At 43.6% G+C, this 13,371-nt stretch overlaps 1 protein-coding gene across 9 annotated transcripts in view; it reads right to left on the bottom strand.

Annotated features, from left to right (window-relative positions):
• The window catches only part of BABAM2 (BRISC and BRCA1 A complex member 2), a 402,709-nt gene that overhangs the window by 87,840 nt on the left and 301,498 nt on the right, over positions 1-13,371 (bottom strand). The window lies entirely within an intron of this gene.

The following is a 13,371-nucleotide window of genomic DNA, read 5'->3' on the forward strand; positions in this document are numbered from 1 at the left end:
CCTCACATTTAGTGTGAGGCTGGTGGACTAGGACCAGGCTGCAGACTCCAGGCTGGACCCGGCCCAGGCAGCTGATACAAACAAGCTCAGAGAACTGCAGAGTTTCTGCACAGTGGGGAGGGCTATCCACTGCTCGACTCCGGCTGACCTCTGCCTCCACCCTACGCAAACACAAGCCTGGTCTCAGTGGACCCTTATTTTTCACGTGAAGCCAGAAAGCCAGATGATTTAATGTCTCAAGTTTTAAATGGTGGCAGTTAACCAAACATCTTCTGAAACACTGTGCTGCCCGGTCCCGTGTCTCTGGGCCAATATGGGTAGGAAGACAGCAACTGTTCCAAGTCAACACTGACATTCAATCCATCTAAACAAGAAGGTGCAGTCAAAAATCATCGATCCAAGCACTAAGACACAATGCTGATCCAGAAACAGTTTCCAGGACTTTTGTGGAGATTCCTTTTCAGTCTAAATTAACCAGCATATGATTATTTAAAGAAACTGTTCAGAATCTCACAGTATACATTGCGTATCCCATTCTTATTCTCGATTTCATCTTCTTTTCTACTCTAACTTTTCTTTGGTCCTAATTTGTTTTTCTTATTTGAGTTTTAGTTTAATGTATAGGTTTTTTACTGTAAAACCATCTCTTAAACTACCTCTGTAACATGATGGGTATAAAAAGACCCCTAATATCCATTAATGCTATGATTATTCATTAACCAAATCCCCACAGTTACAAGGCCTTAAATGGAAGCAAAGTGTTTCACAAGAACAATCTAGAAGATCATTCCTAAGCAGTTTAGAGCAGACAGACTTAGCCTAGGGTTTGCAATATAGGACACAATATCAGTACTGAAAGGGTCCCAGACCCAGCCTGTCTCCCTACTGACCACAGATTTCTGAAATTAATTTTTCCAGTAGAAATGATTATTATATTTATTTATGGAATGAAAAAGCCCCAACACATGAATAAAATCCAGGGTGATGTGAGGAAGTCAACATGTGGTGGAAATATTTGCTGTTGACTTTTTCTATTCGGATGAGACCTAAAAAGCACATCTCTGACAACTGAAAAAATTATGAGACAGCATTTGACTAAGTATGACATTAATGAATCATCTACAGTCTGCAACTGCACAGAATCAGCAAGAACATCACTTCCGTTTGCTACTCTCAGAGTAGATACTGGATGAGATTGAGCCTAAACTCCAAAGGAGGCTAGGAAAATTCCTATGACTTCTTGTGAACTGGAGGAAGGGTTTCTGTCCTCTCCTTTGTATGCAAAAATATACAGAGGGCACACTTCTAACCAGAAGGTTCTAATGACTCCATTAGGATAGAAACTGATTAAGAAGAAAATTCTATAGTACAAGAGAAATAAATCCAATATTTATATGCTGACCATACTGGGTGGGGGCGGGGATATCTGTATAACATAGAACATATCAAGATCCAGGCTTCTCATAGCTTACTTAGAGGAACAATCTTTAGCATAATAAAATTCCAAAAAATAAAATAATTTGGACAGTTTCCTGGAATTGATTATAATGGGCTTTGAACTGTATACAATATTACAGTATAAGTTCTTAATCATTCATCAAATTGAATTTAAAAAAATGAAAATAGTCTGTAGGGAATCCTCTAAACTTGAGACTTTCTCCTCTTCTGAAATATAGTCATTAAACAAAAAATTGCCTATAATGATGAAAAGAAGCAGAGATGTGGAGAAATCCAAAGGCTGGCGGCTTGGCCACCAGGTCCATCTCTGCACTCTGCTTCTGTGACTATCAGGAGCTAAAACACTTGTTGCTAGGTGCTTTCTCATGACCTAATTGAATCCTCCCCACAATTAAGTGAGGTGAGAATTATCACTCAAATTTTACAGGAGAAGGAATGGTGGCAGGAGCAGAAGAAATTTCCTTGGGTTCACACAACGGGGAAATGGTAGAGCCAAGATCTGAACTTGGGGTGGCCTACTGCCAGAGTCCATGCTGTTACTGCTGAATTATGAGCCTCCCTGATTGCAGGGGGATTCTCCTCCAGAAGGGGCTATGAGGATGGGAAGAAACAGGGGGTCTGGCTACCAGCAAGCTGGGTCAGGATTGCAGTGATGCCACAGGGCTTCCAGAAGCACTCACACTGAAGCAGGCCCTGGGATACAGCTTATCTCTTCTTACTGTGCTCCACACGGCAGCAGGGCAAGCGTTCCACTCCATTTTGTTCCTACTCAGCCTCTCCTACTCCAACCTTCACACAAGCACAGCTACTAGACCTCTGACGTGAGGGGCCAATGCCTCTGTCACATCGACTTGTGAATGCCTGAGTTGGTGTTGCGGCGTGAGCCTCAATGTGTGCAGTGCTTCAGATCTATGAAGGATTGCTTTCAATGAGAGTTTATTTTTAAAAGGACACCTACTGCCCCCTTTAACTCAGAAGGTCCTTGGCTAGTGAGGGTACTGAACCTGACTGCCAGCGTCACATACTGATAAGCGCTGCTGATTCACGTATAAATATCCGCCTTGTGGGTAAATATTTAACAGGCCTGTTATAGCCTGAATGTTGCCCTGATCATGCTAAATAAATAAAGTCAAGTGTCATGAAATAAAAAAGCTATTATGTTTTTAAAGGGTGTAGGATGGAGGTCCAGCCTGGTGATCTCTAATTATTTAATATTCATGAATCAAAATCTATTGGGTGGAGCAGGCATAACAGAAAGCTCAGCATCCTGCAGAGATTGCAGGGCTCCCTGGGTGCTTCCCAGGAATGCAGGGCTGGCTGCAGAGAGGATGGGCTGGACTGAGTGGCTCCTGGCAGGGTAGGGTGCAGAAGGGCCGGGGGGGGGGGGGGGGGGGTGGTTGGAGGGGCCAGGAAGGGAGAGCAGGGGTGGAAGGGACCACTGCTGTCCATTCCTCTGATCTCCAGATGGGGGAGGGGAGCAACAGAGTAAAAAGTGAAAGTCAACTAGAATGGTGGCTGTGTCTTGGGCTGAAATTGGAAGGACAAAGGGGCGCAGGGGTTGTTTCAATGAGAAAGTACCTTCTGTCTCTTCATGGACTGAAATGAGAAATTAGCTGCTAATTCTTAGACCTGAAACCAAATCTGTGGATATAAATTAGAAGGATGAGGCCAGAGTCTGAGAAGCCTTTCCAACAATGGAGTTAAATATCCCAAAAGGTAGCCAGAAAAACACTTCTAGGTCTGTCTAACTGGGTCTAAAAGTCAAATATAAAAATTGTCTGTGTTCACTGTATTGATGCAACTGTTTTTCATGCAGATATAGCTAATAGAGAGCCCTTTGGGAACCTGGCCCTCTGCAAATTCAGAGCACTTCTAATATTGAAGACTTGGCTACGGTGAAACGGCACAAAGGAAGTATTTTTGAGCATTTTGACATGGAAAAACGCAGGGAGTCAGCTTGTCTGAAGCCCTCACTTGGGACCATGGGGTTTGATTTTAACCCATTATGGAACGGTGACTCCCTCCTCTCTTTGGGGGTTTTACCTTACGGGTCAAATAAAATGAACAAAACATGACTTGGTGCTGGGGAAAACCAGAAGGGCCAGTGATCTTCAGTTATAATTCCTGCTTCCGCCAAGTCTGTTCTGTTTGGTTCTACTCAATTTTCTCATCAGTGCAGTGGCATAACACTACTCTCAAAAAGACCCATCTCCTTCAAGAGATAAATAGAATTACAGTAATATTAAGATAGAACCAAGCACTCTAAGAGAGACTTTAAAATGTCTCCTGCTTGAGTACACCATGGTCAAAGATTATGTCTAGGACCCGTCAGAGACAACTGGATCAGCATTATCATCTTGCTGTGCCTCTGAATAGGATTCTGAGGGACAGGAAGATGACCTGGTTGCCTCTTCCACAGTATGATGCAGGGGAGTGTTGGGGGGTAAAGCACTGTCATGGGGAACCCTCCAGGACGGTGGATGGATGGATGGACACAAATTACCAGGAGGCCCCAGGTTAAGAGACATCCTAAGGGAACTCAATTCAACTCATCTCAACTCAATTCAACAAACACTAACTGTATGCCTAACTCTGTTAAGGACTTCAGCTTCCCATTCTGGATCTGTGACTAGGGCACCACAGCTAATTCCCTTCAAGGTAGAGGAATGCCAGGGCCCTCAAGAATCTGGGGCACTCTATAATGTCAGAGTATGCTTCCTGGTGGCCTGCCAGAAGAGCCATTACAGCAAAACACGAGTCAATGTTATTTATTGAGCATCTGCTTTTGCCAGGCACTCTACTATGCATTTCATTACCTCTCCACCTCATAACAACCCGGCCAAGTAGATCTAATTCACCCAGTTTACAGAAGCAGAAACTGAGGTTCTAAGGATCTAAGTATCTTTCCGAGGTCACCCAGCAAGTAAACTGCAGAGATGGACTCAAAACCCAGTTGTCTTGGTTCCAGAGTCTACATCCTTTTTCATCAGAAATTCTTTCACAGAAAGACAGTGTGAAAAACTGAAAACTCTAACTTCCCTATGTCCTGAAACAGTGGTAGAAGTGGCTGAAATTATCCTCCAAAAATTATATTTTAAAACTCATCACTGTGTCATCTCATTTGTTCTTATCTTAAAATATCATATGTCACAACAAGTTAACTTGTAGGAGAAAGAAAAAAAGTCCTATATAGCTTCTGAAAACCCAGAAGTGCACAGATGGTAGATAAAGGAGAGACTCTGGTTGGTCTGTTTCCCTCAACTGGATTTTCTTTGTGTTAGTAAAGAATTTTCTAGAGCTGCTGTTAGCCGTCGTCTCATTTTATAGATTCAACTTTGAGCCATCTCAAGAGTCTTTTGATACGTCAGTTAGATAAAACCAGGGTCTAATTCTAAATTGAAAATTCTCAATGAGTGTAACAGGAGAAAAAAAAAAAGAGATCACAGTGATAAGTTTACAGGAAGAAAATCTGGGGAGTCAAACTGGATGAGGGGTTCACTAAGAACGGATGGAGGCCTGGCCATACTGCATTTATGACTAACCCAGTACTTCCATTAAACATGCTTCTTTGCAGTATATATCAGGTCCTTATTAGAATACTGTATCCCATTTCTTGTTTCCCGTTTTTAGAGGGACATATGAAAATGGAACTGAGATAATGATAAATATGATTAGACACCAGGAAAATGTTCCTCTGGAGCAAAATCTGAAAAGAAGCTCAAATTGTTAAATAAAATTACTTAGCAAGTTATGGAATTATTATAGAGTGACTACTATATGGACAATTTGAATCAGCTGCTCCCTACTTAGGCACAGTAAACATGAAGAGTTTAAAATGTAACGGATTTTGTTGGTACTGTGAATGAATTTTCCACAAGATGGAAGAGGAGTAATAGCTCCCTTTAAAAAGCACTAGGTATCAGGCACTATGATGTGTGCCCTCCTGCGTAACATCATCTCTGCTTCACACTAGCCTGCGACAGAGGGGTTAGCCCATTTTCCAGATGCTGGAGCTTAGAGAAGCTATAGAAGTTCTCCAAGGTCATGGAGGTGGCAAATGGCAGAGAGGCATCTAAATCCAGGGGTCTCTGACCTAAACCTACCATGCCTCAGGTCTTTAGGTACCACTTTTGTCATTTCTGACACAAAAATCCATCTGAGGGCCTGACACCTGGTTCCACATGTCGGGTTCCTCTGGCTACTTGTGGCTTGGGGTAGTTCAGGCTGATCCACTGAAGCCGTTTCCAGGAACATTTATTAAACTGATTTAGGTACCTGAACTGAAGCAATGAAGGCCTTTTTCATTCTAGGCAAAGGAACCCCAGGAGACCCCGAAGAACTCTGAGGGCCAGAGGACCTGCCGGGCCGGGCCATTTCCAGCAGATAGGAGGTGGCGTGCAAGCAAAGAAACCTGACATTTAAAAAAAATACAAAAATTGGGAATATTGTAATTGCAAACAGAATATGTCTCACGACATGAACACTAACCAAGTTTTTGTTCAGAAATGTGTTTTTTAAGTTTGTTAACATTTTTAAAAAGCCTTCCAGGGACAGTAATCTTAACAGATGTCCACCATCAGGATTCCGTCAGCATGTGGAAAAGCATTTAAAGTAAATCCCCCAAAACAACAATGGACTTAGCAGATGTTCTATTAAGGTTTGGTATGAACTACTTACAATGATGCCTGGCTGCGCGCAAGACAAGAATAGACGAAGTGAGAGAAAAGCTTCTCCCCTCTTGTTGCATTTTGATCCTGGGCCTGTTATCTGCAGTTGACTCCACCACAGTTTCTTTAAGAGATGGAACTATTTTCAAACACCAGGCATTGGGGCTGAGTACATTTACTATGAGTTTGTTAGCAATTTACAGCTCTGGGGCCCCAGGGAATGGCTTTACTGTGCTGCTAGTATATGGGCATAGGTTACTTTTCCTATGAAGTACTTTTATAACATATTTACTGGAATAAAAATCAATACATACATATATCAAATCGTCACATTGTCTGCTTTGAATATCTTACAACTTTGTCAGTTATACTTCAGTACAGCTAATAAAAATTCAATGCATACTTCAATGCATATCATAGTTATCGTCAGCTAAATCCACAAGCATTTTTATAACTCCCACCTTCTTGCACACTGGTTTTAATGATGCTCAAAGGAAGATGCAGAGAATGAGGGGGAAAAAATGCCTCTGCCTGACTGGGGCAGAGAAAGGTATCCACCTGATTCCTGTTTCACTGTTCTTTACTAGAGCCTCAGGCACACAAAGAGCATTAGGCAACTTCATGCACACATTACCAGTCTCTGTGCTCTAAGAACTAATCTGTAGGAAGCTGCAGTTAGGCTTGCATACACAAAAACAAAGATACCAGAAGATGAGATTAGCCAGAATGCCAGGACATACACTTTACAATTTGTTTCCAAAGTGCTCTTCTCTCTCTCTCTCTTTTGGTTTACAACAGCCTTACAAAGTAGGTAGCAAGTCTTATTACACCCATTGCAGAGATGGGAAGACTGAGGCTTAAGATGGATGACTGGCCCAAGGTCCTACAGCTTGGAAACAGTGAAACCCATCTTGTAATCCTTTCTTTGCACTAGTAGTTGTCAGGACTGTGTGAGAATACTCTGGGGAGCCTGTTAAAAAACTCAAGATACCCAGGCACCACTCCAGAGAAACTGATTTATTAGGTTCAGTGGGTCTGAGATGGGACCTTGGTATGTGCATTTTAAGAGGTTCCCTATGGATGCAGAGCAGGTTGGCCTCACACCACTGCTCTGTACCTCACGCTGGGGTGTACAACTGGGGCTGGGAATGGGGAAGGGTGTGGTAAGAGCAAATTTGCCTCCCATCCCTGGGGCATTACGTCACTGACAATTTGAAAGGCATTGTGGACAAGATGAAGAAAACAAAGGACCTTAAGGTCTAATGTGGGAATATAAGATACTTATGGAAATAACTAGAAAAAAGGTGATTACCACTGAGATTACTCATGGACAAAAGGCAGCCTAGTTACATGTGGGTAATCAGAAGACAAGGCGAAGGAACAGTCTAATCAAGACTGGGGACTGAAGTAAGAAGGCCACGGATTCTACTCAACAAGGCAAGGCCCTGGATCAAAGGCTAGGGACTCTGCAGACAGCGGACCATGGGTCCTGGACCACAGAGAGCAGCTTCTGCACCTGTGAGAAAAGCGTATTTCACGCTTCAGGCTGCCCAGGACGGCTGCTGGTGAAAGGGCATCTGCCTGGAGAGGGAGTAAGAAGATGCAGTGGTAGATCCTGATGCATGCCAGTGGTGACCTGAGCAGGAAAGAAAATTTGAGGTCAGAGAAGAAATTCTGTTTAGTCACAGAATGAGAGGTGTCCTGGAGAGAAGGAGACATCTGCAACTGGAGACTGATCTCAGCCAGTCTCTATGCTTCACATACCTCTCTTGCACTGACAACTTTCATATTTATATCCTAGCTTGGACCTTCCCTTAACTTGGACTCACAGAGCCGACTGCCTACTCACTGCCTCTATCTGGATGTCTAAAGTGCACTTCCAACTTGACCTACTCACAAGCAAGGCCCACTTGTAAAACCTCCTGCTCCTGGCCTCATCCCACTGCAGCCAATGGCAGCTCCAGCCTACTGGCTCCTCCTCAGTCATTCTTGCCTCTTCTCTCTCACATTCCACATTCAATCAGCCCTGTCTCCTGTAACTCCTCATCTAGATTCCTTGCTCCCTAGAGAGTCCAGGGCTGCCCCCATGGCAATGCTCCCACCTCAGTCAACTGGCCCAGTCCTTCTGCTCTTTTCCCAGCCTGAACAAGCTATTTATAACAATTCACCTCCATCACAGGTATCCCTTCATTTTTGTTTTGCCTTTTTTATGGCATGTTTGTCCCGAAGACACTCTACATAGGGGATTTGTTTATTGTCTCCCCTCAGTACCCTTGACTAGCATGGGGACCTCTGACTGTTTTGGTCACTGCTGTAACACGAGAAACAATAATAATGTCAAATTCATAGTAGGCACTCAATTAAGAATTTGTGGTCTTAAAGTCAAATGAATGTAGGGAAAGAGATAGGAGTCAAATTTCCAAAACAGACATTAGAAGTCAATAAATACATCTTTTCTGAAACAGTCATTGTGAAAGGGCCTCAGATAGGGGTCAGCAAACTTCGTCAGAAAAGGGCCAGGCAGTAAATGGTGTCGGCTCTGTGGCCACAATGTCTCTGTCGCAACCCCTCAGCTCTGACGCTGCAGCATGAAAGCAGCCACGGACGATACGTAAACAGGTGACACATCGTGTTCTAATGAAATTATTTATAGATGCTGCAATGTAGATTTTACAAATCACAAAATATTATTCTTTAAGTGTTTTTCTAGCCATCTAAGAAACGTAAAACGTCACTCTTAGCTCATGAGACAAAGTGGCTGTAGTTTTGCTGACTCTTGATCTAGGATCAGAGGATCATTTGACAATTCTAGGGATGCTGGAAATAGGGATCTATCCAGGAAGAAATATAGGTTAAAAGCCCTGGATTGGGTTGGCAAAAATGAAAAGCAGTCGCTCAGGCCAAACCTCTTAAAAACCTCTTAAAAACTGTATTTGCCCAGCAGGGCAACCACAAGCATCAGTCCCTCTCAGGCAAGGGTGAGGTGAGCATTAGGCACCTCGTGGACTGTGGGAGTTCTCATAATGATACTGGATTGGAACTGTGCAAGAGAGCTATTTATATAATCTCAAATGAAGCTTGAGGCATATTCTGGTGCTTTCTACTTTTTTGCTAGGTGAAAAAGCTGCCTACAAAAGCCTTCCTCCCACCCAAAATACTAGCTGTTAGTTGGTGACTGATCCTCAGAAATATTAAGATGAATCATATATGCTCTTTTCACAGTGCAAAAAGAGATAATTTTAAAACTCAGAAAATGTCACTTTGGGTAGTCACAAACCATACAATTAGAAAAGCTGCCCAGCTTGAAAATTGTAAATAAATAAAATCCTGCTCTTGCATGGAAACATTTTTCCTCATTTAGATTCTGATGCTTGTCTTAGGACTTGCCTCCAAGATGGGCTGGTGTTAAAACGTGTTCAGTCTCATAATCTGATGATGGAAAGCAGCTTTGTTCTCCACCCCTCTCCCTGGGGCCTTCCCTGGCTAACCCTGCTGTTCCTTGTAACCCACGGCACTAAGCTCTGACTTTCTCAAACTGCTGCTCTTCTTACCTATCTGAAGCTTGTGGCCTGCCTGCCTCCTGCTCTGGGTTGGCCTGAAAGGCGCCAGCTGACAGTGGTCTCGGTCTGGACCCAAGCACAGGGAAAGGAATCCTGCGTTCCTTTTTTTCTTCCTGCTTGGAGAAACAGGTATTTTTGTCTTTGATCCCTAAGCTCTGTTTTCTTTCTCTTGTTACTAAACAGTTCACTCCCTATCTCCTCCTGACCCCTCCCTTGCCCTTTCTTGCAACTTCATCATTTTTCCACACTGCACCGTTTGGCACAGGAGAAGGAGGGAACCACATCAAATAAAGGAATGCAACCACAAAAGCTGCCTTGAGAAGCAAGGCCCTAGATTTTTTTTTTTTTCTTCAATTTACCGTTTTTGGACTTGTTCTCCCATAATCAAATCCTCCCTATCGTGTTAACAATGTGGTGGTGTGTCAATACATTGGAATTTTGCTTCAATCAGCAACCCAGAGCTTAATAGGAAAATGAAGCAACAAAATGCTGGTCTTACTGCTAACCTTAGGCCAGGCCTGTACTTAGGATGGGGATGTTGGCTTCTTGCTGGTATGTGGGCCAAACCTTCAACGTTTTGTGAGAAGCTCAGGGTTGTAAGCAGAAGCCTCAGGCAAGTGTCCTGGGCATTACTCAGGCATCCTCTGCCATCACAAGAGGGACAATCGCTCCAAGCACAATGACTGGACAAAATTTGGAGACACCCCAAATTTTAGTAAGCCAGGGAAAGGTTAGACTGAAGTCACTTGCAGAAATTTAAAAGATGTAATCTAATCGGGGGAGGTAAGTGAGAAATGGACTGGGTAAATAAAATGGACGATAACTTAGCCATAAAAAGTAACAAAATATTCAATCTAAATAAATAAATAAATGACCTGCTCAGCTTAGTGGCAGTTGTTCCTAGGTCTGGCTCTGTGACACTCATGATATCTACAGTTATCAGAAAAGGGCTTGTGTAAAGTTAAAGTGTGGTTTTGCTGTTGTTCGAAATTAAAACATGTGTCCAACAACACAAAAACCATTTAGGGACAACAATAAGGTGCCAGAATTCCGAAACTTTTGGAAGTCACTATTTCATTTCCTCGGGGTATATGTGTTAGAGCTAAAGTTTAACAACAGCTGGCTAATAATATTGGTCATAAAGGAAAATACCACTTAGAGATCGAATACTTTTGACATAGTGGTTTTATCTTTTGTGACTCAGTTGGTAAACTACACCAACCATAACACAAAGAAGGTAAGTATTCTTGTTGTGATTTTGGTTTGATTCTCCACCTTTATCTGTTCCAGCACACCCACGTAATGGGTATCCCTCTGGTGATGCTCTTGGGGAGAACGGAAGGGGTAGGAGAAACATTTCTTCACTCATCCCTATTCCAGGGTAGCATACTAGAACCTCAGAGTCAAGAAATGTGTGATTTGAAACAAAACAAAACACCTTGTATTGTAGTTGGTTCTGATATGGACTGATAGTATAGATTTTTCAACTGCCCCCAACCCAACATGAGAATCTCTGTCTCAAACATAGAGAAGGAAAAGTCTTGTATCCTAAGGAGCCGAAGACCTTCACAGCTAACAGGTAAAACCGCTGGCCTTGCAATTTGGCAGCAGTCAGCCTGGCCCCAGCTCCACCCTGAAGAGCCAAATTGCCCATGTCATTTCAGATGCCCATCAATCTTTTCATCCGCTTTCCAGCTCCTCCTCCCCATCACAACACCAGAGCTGCCCAGTATGTCCAAGAGTATGATAAAGTTAAGACAATGGACAATGAAGAGAAGTGGGAACTGCGGGCAGGTGCTTGCTTAGAAGCACCTCCCCTCCCCCTGTTCTGCATGCTGCTGCTGCAGCTGAGGTGCCTGGTCCTGCTGCCAGCTACTGCCCCAGGAAATGTCCACAAATGTGCGGACAGGATGTCACCAGTCTACCAAAGAAGGACACAGACGATGGATGGGAGTACTGCTACCCCCCAAAGAATCTCCTCCTGCTATCCCCAGGCAGTGTGCTCCAAAGTCACCTGGAATGCAGAGGGAGCCATTTTCTGGGGCACACTGGGGAGAGAGAACTGAGGAAAAGATGACGAGAAAGGACATCTGGGAATCTGCAGAGATGAGGACTGAGGAGGCTCTGAGCACAGTCAGAATTCTAACAGAAATAACACGCATTTGGTAGATGCCTGTCATTTAAAAAACATTTTATCTTACTAAACAAATTGTTTACTTACTAATGGATAAAGTGGGAGTTCAGTTCTGTTAATATCCATCTGTGCAGAACTGGGAGCCTGTTTCTGAATATCACCATTTATTTACCTGTGTCTCTTACTTAAAAAGAAATCCATTGGTTTAACACTATTTTTATAAATTCTCTAAAATAGATGTTTCAAAATAGCCATGACAGTAAGCAAGGGCCTGCACATGCCCAGACAGAGACTGCAGGGCAGGCCTGAGGAGAAGCCATAGGAGGCCCAAGAGGCACGCGCCGGTGTGGGTCCCGGCAGCTTGGGGGGAGTCTGGGCTTGTGGGGAGCTTGACTGCCCCACAAGGCAGATGTGTTTGCTTCCTTTAACCCACTGGCACAGATGCAACAGAAGGAGAGAGACTTAGGATGGGGATGGGTTCTGGTAAATGCAGACAAGGATGATACCAATTTCACTGGGCCAAGTATAATTGGGTTTGGCCTAACAACTTGTGTGAAACTCACTTTCTTGATTGCTTCAGAATTTTGATTTTCTTAGGCTTTCCAAACTAAAACATTCAAAACTTAGTAACAGAGCAATATTAACAGCAGAGAGGGAAATGCAAATATGACTTACTTCACAAGTTGTATGGCTGAACCACAGCCACTCAAGCTTGACTCTGTCTCAGGATTGCATCGGGGCATCAATGGGTCTGAAGTAATTTCACCCCGACCTAGAGGTTAGGAAGACATGCTAAGTGGACCTCTTGGTGTGAGGGTGCACATCCAGACACTCTTAACTCTCAGGAGTCCTGGTACTCTCCCACACTAACAATCCCACAGAGTCCTGTGGATATGAACAGTCTTCAAACAGAAGGGCTGGGAGAGGTCCCTAACTTCGAGGCCACCAGGCAAATCCTGAGCATCAAAGTCTGCAGGGCTCAGCAGGTCACGGCAGAGCCTCCAACCACTAAGAGGAGGCACCGCAGGCTCACATCAGCATCCCTTTTTCCCCAACAGACAGAGAACGCTTCTCAGTATGAGCTGTGGTCAACTGAGGACAACTGAGTTTTGTGGGTGCTTTCTCATTTTGCTAGGAACTAATGGTGCTCAGCATCACTTCTGAGCAGGGGGAGCTGTCAAGTTCACTTACATCACATCCTCAAACTCAAGCTGCAGCCATGCTCATCACCTGAGCAGCATACACTCCAACTGTCCTCTAGACTCACACATTGATCAGACATATTTGGAGACGGGAGCCTCCTCAGAAGGGTGAGGACTGAGCTCAGAGAGAATGCATGACAAGTTCATACGGGTAGAACTAAATCTCAAATGTAAACGAGTTTCAACATGAAACATCCGCCCATCAAGTTGCTGAATACATTAAAGTGAACCTTCCAGTGGACTCACCATGTAGCCACTAGGGAAGAATGACAGTGACCAGAAAAATGACCATGACTGTTAAAGTAAAAAGCAAGTTGCAGAATAGTATTATCACACCATTTTTATGGCTA

The sequence above is a fragment of the Canis lupus genome, chromosome 12 (genome assembly GCF_048164855.1).
Source record: "Canis lupus baileyi chromosome 12, mCanLup2.hap1, whole genome shotgun sequence".
NCBI lineage: Eukaryota > Metazoa > Chordata > Mammalia > Carnivora > Canidae > Canis > Canis lupus.